At 34.5% G+C, this 8,732-nt stretch overlaps 3 non-coding genes across 3 annotated transcripts; all 3 read left to right on the top strand.

Moving 5' to 3' along the window:
- Positions 1–618: 618 nt before the first annotated feature.
- On the top strand, positions 619–691 carry Trnaa-agc (transfer RNA alanine (anticodon AGC)). Its single transcript has one exon. It is a non-coding gene; the product is annotated as a tRNA-Ala (tRNA).
- Positions 692–6,936: 6,245 nt separating this feature from the next.
- On the top strand, positions 6,937–7,009 carry Trnaa-agc (transfer RNA alanine (anticodon AGC)). Its single transcript has one exon. It is a non-coding gene; the product is annotated as a tRNA-Ala (tRNA).
- Positions 7,010–8,201: 1,192 nt separating this feature from the next.
- On the top strand, positions 8,202–8,274 carry Trnaa-agc (transfer RNA alanine (anticodon AGC)). The gene has a single exon. It is a non-coding gene; the product is annotated as a tRNA-Ala (tRNA).
- The last annotated feature ends 458 nt before the right edge of the window (positions 8,275–8,732 follow it).

The raw sequence follows: 8,732 nt of genomic DNA, 5'->3' as shown, positions 1-8,732 counted from the left end.
ATGGGCGGTAATTTACTGAATATACCCCTTGGTTTGTTTTCGTTTTAATTCCTTCAATTTCATTTTTTTTTTTTTTTTTGATCTATATCTTTGGATCTATTCACTTTTCTCCAAATTCCGGGAAAGCAATTTTTTTTTCTGGAATTTGAATCATTTTAGTTTTATAATTTGTTATAATGCAACTAACGAAAGCACTGTTTAATATATGAAAACAGAAGAGGTAAATTTTTACTCTCTCTCTCTCTCTCTCTCTCTGTCTGTTGAAATGAGAGACTCACTTTAAAAGAGAGTCACATTATCCTTTATAGATGTGATTACTATTTTCTCTTCTTACTGGTTTGAACTCATTCCGTAATCCTCATAATTATTTGCTGTGTATGTTTCTCTGAGTTTCAGATTGATTATAAATCACTGGATCTCGATAAACTTTTGAACCAAAATGGCGGAATGTAGAGCAGCTTTATTCAGGGTTTGGAAGGTAAAGAGTGAAGAAAGGTGTGGACACACCTGCTCCTCGGGCGTGGAAGAAAGACCTATTTTATTTGTGTCTTGCTTTTCTAGGGCATTTGGTGTTAATGTTTACTTATTTAATGACTTGAATAGAAAAGCTTTTGTACAGGGGGCGTAGCTCAGATGGTAGAGCGCTCGCTTAGCATGCGAGAGGTACCGGGATCGATACCCGGCGCCTCCACTTTTTTAAAAAATATTTTTGTTTTTAGTTTCCAGATTTCATAATTAAATTAAATAAATTACGCGTATGAGCTATTCCTACGAGATTTATCAAAAACAACTTACGTTCTCATTGCATTCAGCAACTGTTATTAATATTAAAATAATTACCGAAAATACACTGCAGGACTGCTGATAAAGACGCAACAGAAATTTAAAACAAATTGATTTAATTTCCGATTTGTAATGAATTATTTTATTCTTGATAACTAATTAACAATCGTTAAGTGCAGCAGCGGTTGGTGACGTCCGCATTTATTCAACAGATGTCTCTAAAAAATGCGGTTGTGTTTAAAGCTTGACCACGGATAGATGGCGGATGAGCTTAAAACGAACCATCATTTGTATCATTCGTAATAGGTAGACTCTGCCATAAAGTACCGAATAGTAAGAGGCATGGTCTGGCTAATCCAATCTATTCCAAAATAATACCAAAAAAAAAAAAAAAAAAAACAATCACAAAAGATACAAATGATGTTTTTGCTTCAAGGTTATTCGCCTTCTTTTCGTGGTTAAGCTATACTTCTGAAATTAGAAGGGAGATAGAGGTAATAAACAAACAGTGGTTTCTGCGTGGCGGGGTCTGTGACGTCAACTGAAAACGTCAGAAAGGAATCCACTCATTAAGTGATGGGACAATTGTACTCCTGTCAATGAAATTTGCAACGAAAAAAAAAAATACTTCACGTACTTTTTTGAAAAGAAAGCAGGGCTCGAAATAAATCGATTGCTGTCCATATTTTGTACCTAAAAATTTCATCTTGACGACCGCAATTTTACATCAAGACATATTTGACACTTAAAAATGTTTGTAAATGTTGATCAGGGTTTTAATAATTAAGCAAGTTGTCTTTTGTTTCATTTCTCTGAATACTACTGAAAATACTGGTGGATGAACTGATAGTGGAAACGAACCGCTTAGCAGTAATAAGCTCTGCTTATGCTATTTTAAATTTCTAAATAACTGTGCCTAAGTAGAACATAACACTATGCAGAACATCGCACTAGCAGTAAAGGTTCACTGTAAAGAAATTCCGAAACGTTCTTGCATTTCTGCCTTAGTGCTTTGGACGTGGTTGCAGTGACGCTTCGGGAGCCTTTATAGTAACTCTGGAAGGTTCTAATCAATTGTATTAAACATGTAGAATATTCCATGAAGGCTCTAGGCTGGCTTAACCGGTGAAATCTCCATATTCTTCAAAAAGATTCAAGGATAATTTCAGTAAGGTTACTGATAAACGTTCCTGGTTTTTACAAGGTATGTTACTAGTAGAAATTGCAAATTGGGCATGTCAAGTGTCCACTATTTTCGAAGAACGTTTCTGAATCGGTTTTACAGTGTTTTACTGTTATCCCGATCTCGCACGTCCTTCTTTTTACAAACTGAAGTGGTCTGCTTCTGCTTCCACTGTTGTCAACTTTATGCTTAATTCAGTCAATCTTTAGTCTGTAATTGTTACCCCCCCCCCCCCCTTTTTTTTTCAAAAGCAACAGCCGTGTATGCCGCAAGAATTATTCTTTCTTACTTAAATGTTCAAAGGAACGCTGAAGACAGGAATAATACTTGATCATTAAATTGATCAAATTTAAATACGAGTAGGAGCCAATGTTACATGCTTCATGAAGCACAAAGCTTCGTAGTCATGTAGGATGAAATACTAACATTTTGCACTTTTCTAGATAAGAAATGTGTTTGATAGCAAATCTGCAATCAATGCGTCTCTACCTACACAAAAACTGGAAAGTTAATCATCGCCTACAGAAATATTCCTTGCTGACTCATGTAATATTAGTCAGGAGGATGAAAATTTTGTTGAGTGAGGTGGAAGAATCCTTTAGCGGGGGTGCCCACCTAGGGGGAGGGGGTCGTGGCGCAGACTTTTGCCACTGAAATTTTTAGGGGGTGTTCTTTTTAGGGGTATTTTTCCCTTGCTTTGAGGGAGTGGGCTTCGCGAATTTGGGGTAGGGGTGCCCTTGCTCTTAGAGAGGGGGGCACCAATGCCTTTAGAACAGTGATGTTCAACCTGCAGTTGGCGGACCACTAGTGTTCTGCCCGTTATTTTAAAGTGGTCGCGAACAATTAGTGAAAATTAATCTATAGGGTCATTCCATAGTGACTAACGTAACATTCGCAGCTGATTTTCTTACTCTTTTTACCTACACCGGGAGTAAAAATAAATGTTTTTTGCTTTAATATGCAGATTTAAAATATACAAAGTGACTATTTTTCATTTCTACCAAGAATTTGAAGCAAAATAAGCGCTGGCAGGTATTTTTTTGCCAAAAAAGGCATCGTGACTAACGTAACATTTTTGCAACCCTGAGAAACAATGCTTATGTTACGAGGCAAATTTTTCTGAAAGTTACGCAGGCATTTAACATTGGCCTATATATTTGTAAGAGGCAAACAGTCTATTTTTAAAAATATACTACAGATTTATTACACATAAATCTTTTTTGGCCCTTAATGGTGCGTTTACGAAAAACTGTGTGTGACTAACGTAACGTGACTAACGTAACCATCGGATAACAAACAATGAATGCATATAAAAAACTTTTTGTAATTAATCTTTTGCTCTTATATTACTTTTACACTTTTTAGGAACCTCCTTTGCGTTGCATTGTGGTTCTTTCTTTACTTTTTTTTCTACATTAGTGTAAAAAATTAAATGGAAGGATTCAGTTCAATTAACTCAATTTGAATGTGCGAAAAATAAATAAATAAATAAATAAAATCTGCTTTTACAAACTGAATAATATTATTTTGGGCTAATTAAATCTTATATATATCTCTCTTTTGAAAAATTAACTTTATTCAAGTTGATAGTTTCGCCGAATTCTAATATTCTGCAGATATACTAATTATCGTCATAAGAAACTCCTAGTACTTTTCAATGGCATATTATTTTTCAAGGTTTACTAATTCATCGAACGAATAGTGTTGTGCATCCTGAATCAAAATGTAACATTGAAAAAAAATATTCAAACATTTTTGCAGAATGAATTTTATTTCCGGATATCACCGCAAATGTTTGAATTTCTAAATGATCATTCTTGCATTTTCTGAAATATATGGCAGCAGTGCTTATTCTCACTGTATCATGTAACATCTTCAAATGTTTTCCAACGAGCTGCCATTACTTCATTTTAATAATAGGTGGAGATGTATTTTCTAAAAATAGACGTTCTTCTTTGTTAAAACTGTCTTTCTATTTTCTTAATGATTTAGCTTGGATTCTTGCGTTGAATGCACGCACATTCAGCAGAGTACTCATTTTGCTTTACTCACCCCTTTTTTTTTAATAATAATTCTTTAAATTGAAAGTATATTTTTAAAGACCTTTAAAAAAATATTTTTCTAAATAGACAGAAGGTCTACAATGTAATATTACTGGTATTTTTCACCCTTTATATGTTTTATCAATATAGAATGGCTTCTTATTCAAAATTGTTCATGAAAATGTACATTAAATCAAATAAGTTTTAAATATTAGCAGTCATTTTTAAAATGTTATGTTAGTCACATGCAAACTGTTACGTTAGTCACATCTCAAATGTTACGTTAGTCACACTAATTATTTTATATCTACTGATACAAAAAAAAAATATTTTGCACTTTTTAAGTAGATATAACATAGATGTAAGAAAATAAAAAGTGATGTTTGGTTCAATCATCTGGTTTAGTTTTTATGCAGAAAAAAGTTCATTTTCGTGACTAACGTAACGTAAATATTTTCAGTAAAATAGCCAAACTAATTAAAATACTTATCTTATAATGTATGCAAAAAGAACAGTCAATTTTATTGGGCCAACATCTAATCTTTTAGAATAAAAATAGTTCTTTTAAAAATTTGCAAAAACTTTTACGTTGCACAAGAAAACTTAGACGCATGTTTTTAGCGTATTTTAAGCCTTTTCTACAACCTCGCACGTTTAGAGCCAGAAGAAAAATATCGAATGAAATTTTTGCAAACTGTTACTGGATTAATGTGCTAGAAAGTATGCTGAATTAAATGATAAGTCACAATTAGGGCTTTGCTGGAAAAAAATTTCTGAGGTTGAGGTTGACATTTCTATGGAATGACCCTCTCTACGAACCTTTACTTTGGGGAGGGGGTATCAAACCCATTCTTACGTAATATTTTCCAAGTCGATATTTTATATAAGAAATCGCGCGGTCTAGGGGTTTGGCAGAGATCATATTTCATTTGCGTCTAGAAAGTAAAAAACATATTGGGATGAGTTGTTTTCTATTTTTTTACAAAGAATGAATTAGTGTAAAATACAATAGAATCGCACTATGTATGGCATGTTATTTTTTTTTAAATTAGTATCTCATTTATACAAAGAAATGGCGAGAAAACCTTCAGTCTAGATTGTAGGAAATATTTCTTTACACAAAAGGTTTAATCTAATGATAGTGAATTAAACAACTATTCCAGTAATGTAAGATTCGTTTTTTTGAAAATCGAAATGGAATCTTACGTAAGAATAGGGGGTGGGATCTTAAGTACCCTTACATAGGGGGAGGGGGGTCAAAAGTTGCAAAAATCATCCTTACGTAATTAATGAATGGTTCCTGAGACGGTTGAGAACCACTGCTTTAGAACTATCATTTCTTTGAAACAGTTGTGTGCGCGATGACCTTCTCACTATTATGTATATGCAAACAGGGCCATCGAGAGAGGAGGGCAAGCCTATGCATTGCACAGGGGCCCGTGAGAGATTGAGGGGCGTGAATTCCAAGGTTAAAAAAAATTGCTTCCTTTAAAAAGCTAAATAGAATTTTAGTGAACTATTATCCCGTATAAAGCCTCAAAATGGAGAATTTTTTAGTGTATCTTTCAAAAATCTTCCCGGGGGGGAAACCCCCCGGACCCTCTAAAGTTGAAGTATTCTACCCTCAACCCAACAGGGATCCCTGCATCACTCTCCTGATATCCCTCCTCCTCCAAGGAGGTAAAAAAAGGCAGACAGCAGAAATGTTTTTTATTTATTTATTTATTCATTTCTATTAAGTACACACACAAACACATGGTCGCGTAGGAAAAGACACATCATGAGGAAAAAAATATAAAATGGCCTGTTTTGCTATCGACATAAAGTTGTCCGAGCTACAAAAACGGTCCCCCATACCTGAAATCGCAAATCAATTTTAAATATTTATGTGAAAACGGAGTGTAGAAAGAGGAGGTTAAGTAAAAAGTTAGGGGCCCTGAAGAAAATTGCATAGGGGCCCATAAATCCTGTCAACGGCCCTGTATGCAAACTTCAGTAAACGAAACATCTGGAAACCAAAACAATCCTTTGTTAAAATTTTGTGAATTTATGAAGTAAGTACTATGATAATTAGAAATTCACAGGGGGGGGGGGGTCGAAATTAAAAAAAGTCTCAAAGCGTTCCTCGTAAAAGAGTTAGAGCCACAGTATTGTGTGAAATTGCTTTTTCTACCCGAATGAATTTACGTATGGTGTTGAATTTTACTCTATGTTAAAATCTGTATCTTTTTGAAGAATTCAGAAACCTTCCCTTTAAAAGCCAGTCAGGTTTCTGGAGTAAACCAGGAACCTTCGGTGGAAATCAATATGTTTATGGTAATAGCTTGGCATCTTTCTGATTTAAGAGGAAGTCTGCTGAAACAAATACAGCCTCTAAAGTTAAATTAGAATTGCAAGCAAACGCCAAACCGTTTATTTGCCTGCAATTATTACAAAGCTACAATATCCAAATTGTACTTCGCCCTTGTTTGAGGTTCATTCAATCAAGAAAGGTTGAATGAAGGCGAAACGGCTAGTAACGAAGCTAAATATATTTTCACACATGCAACTAAAAATGATTTTCACAACAGTATCTGCATTCATGAAACTTGTAGCGATTCAGGAAACTTTTTTTCATTTTTATTTGTTTTTCACAGGAAACTGGTGGAAACCTTTGAAATCACGGAATATTGCCCGGAAATAATCTGAGTGAAGTTTCGGAATTTTCTTACAGTGAGATTCAGCCAAAAAAAAAAAGTCATTCTTTGAGTTGTCTCACAGAAAAAAAGAGAAATGTATTGTTATTATAGAAAATGCGCGGTCCAATGCTGAGAAGAGAAGTTAACTGAATTGTAAAATGATCTTTTTTTCTCTCTACTGCGATTGAGTTTATGTAAGGGTGTCCTACCGTGGCCGGTGCTACCTCAAGTTTTCTTGTGAGTGGCCGTAGGGGGCCTAGCTCAGATGGTAGAGCGCTCGCTTAGCATGCGAGAGGTACCGGGATCGATACCCGGCGCCTCCAGCCTTTTACTAGACAGTTTAAATTAATATGTTTAATTTATTACAAAATTGTGAAAATATTTCCTACTTTGATTCACATTTTACGGAAAAATAAAACTAAGGTTGCGTTTTATGTATGCATGCGAGTGTGTGGTTTGAAGTACATTTCTGTTTAGTTTTCATCTTTGCAAAGTGCAGATTTACTAGTTATCCTGCTTAGGGGTCATCTTTCTGAAGGAAAACTGCCTTAAAGTTGCAAATATTGCATCTAATATACTCAATTTTGTCGATAGTTTCGCTCTTGCAGAAATCAAATTCATAAGAAATATACGCTGATGAAAATTATACTATATATTTGTAATAAGATATTAAGTTCGCCAACTGCCAGAACTTGGCAGCCAATAATTCTCGCCTAATTGATAAGACGGCAAAATCTGGCGCCATAATTCTTTCTCAGAACGTGAATTTGCGGTCACTTGCGAATGAGATTAATCGATTGCAGAAGAAGCTCCGCCTACTTTGTTGATGCTGTTTTTTTTTTTTTTTTTTTTTTTTTTTTTTTTTTTAAAGAAGTTTTAAAGGGGGGGAAAAATAAAAATTAAAAAAAAATATTTCGTATGTTGTCAGCAAAGTGCATGGGAGCTCACGGGAGCTCTCTTGCACTTCTTTTAAATTTTATCGAGAATTTTAATACAGTAGAGCCTCGAAAATCCGAGTCTCAAAAGTTCGAGGTTCCACTTAATCCTAGGTGCTTCATGTATATTTTTAATTATGTTTTTCGCAGCTTAAAATTCGATTTTCATTAAAGTCGGAAAATAGAAATCTTGTGCTGCTGTGAAACTTTTTGACTACATACAGTAAATAATAAAAATACATTGAGAGATTATTTTATTGCTTTGCACACATTAAATACACGGATATCGAGAAAAAAATAAGTTAACATTCTTTTAGTCGCAATTAAAAGTACGTTTATGTTGAAGTTTGAATGATAAATTTTTCTTGAAGACAATAGTTCCTTTTGTACAAGGAAGTAAAAAGTTCTCCTCCAAATGTCTTCCGAGTAATGCAAATTTTAAATCTGGAAGAATTTTCCGGATAGTTCGAGTTTTCAGTAATCCGAGGTAACGTGAGCCCTAATTACCTCAGATTTTCGAGGCTCCACTATTTTATACTAAACTTAGGCTAGTAATGTGTGAAAATGAGGCTGCAGAAGAGGGGGCGTAGCTCAGATGGTAGAGCGCTCGCTTAGCATGCGAGAGGTACCGGGATCGATACCCGGCGCCTCCAACCTTTTATACTTAAGTTTAGATTTTTCATTTGACTTTTCCTTTAGTTATTCAGATAGTGAACGTGAACTAACAATGGTAGTTTTCCCTTAGAATGTGTTCTTAGTACTAGGATCTCCCCTTGGGCATTCAATTTTTCTCTTCTCAGTTGTGACGAATTATTTCTTATTAATTAACAATTTCCCCTCAGCCATTGGAAATTCACTAGGTTTTTCCAACAGGCGGAATTTTTCTTTGATTCTTAGGAGTTTTTTTTTCCTTAGTCCTTAAGATTTTCCCTTCTTGTCATCATCAGGGATTTTAAAAAATCAATTTAATTGTTTCCGTACTTTTTTTAAATAAAAAAAAATGTGGGTATTTATTTATTTTTATTAGCATATCTAACGTAAGACGAACGTGCCAAAGGAATACTGAACTTTTTATTCTTTTCGTGTTTACTTTGAGTCTGTGCGATGTGTC

Source organism: Uloborus diversus, chromosome 8 (assembly GCF_026930045.1).
Source record: "Uloborus diversus isolate 005 chromosome 8, Udiv.v.3.1, whole genome shotgun sequence".
In the NCBI taxonomy this organism is placed as follows: Eukaryota; Metazoa; Arthropoda; class Arachnida; order Araneae; family Uloboridae; genus Uloborus; species Uloborus diversus.
The sequence above is the reverse complement of the archived record's forward strand: the minus strand, read 5'-3'. Positions and strand labels throughout refer to the sequence as shown.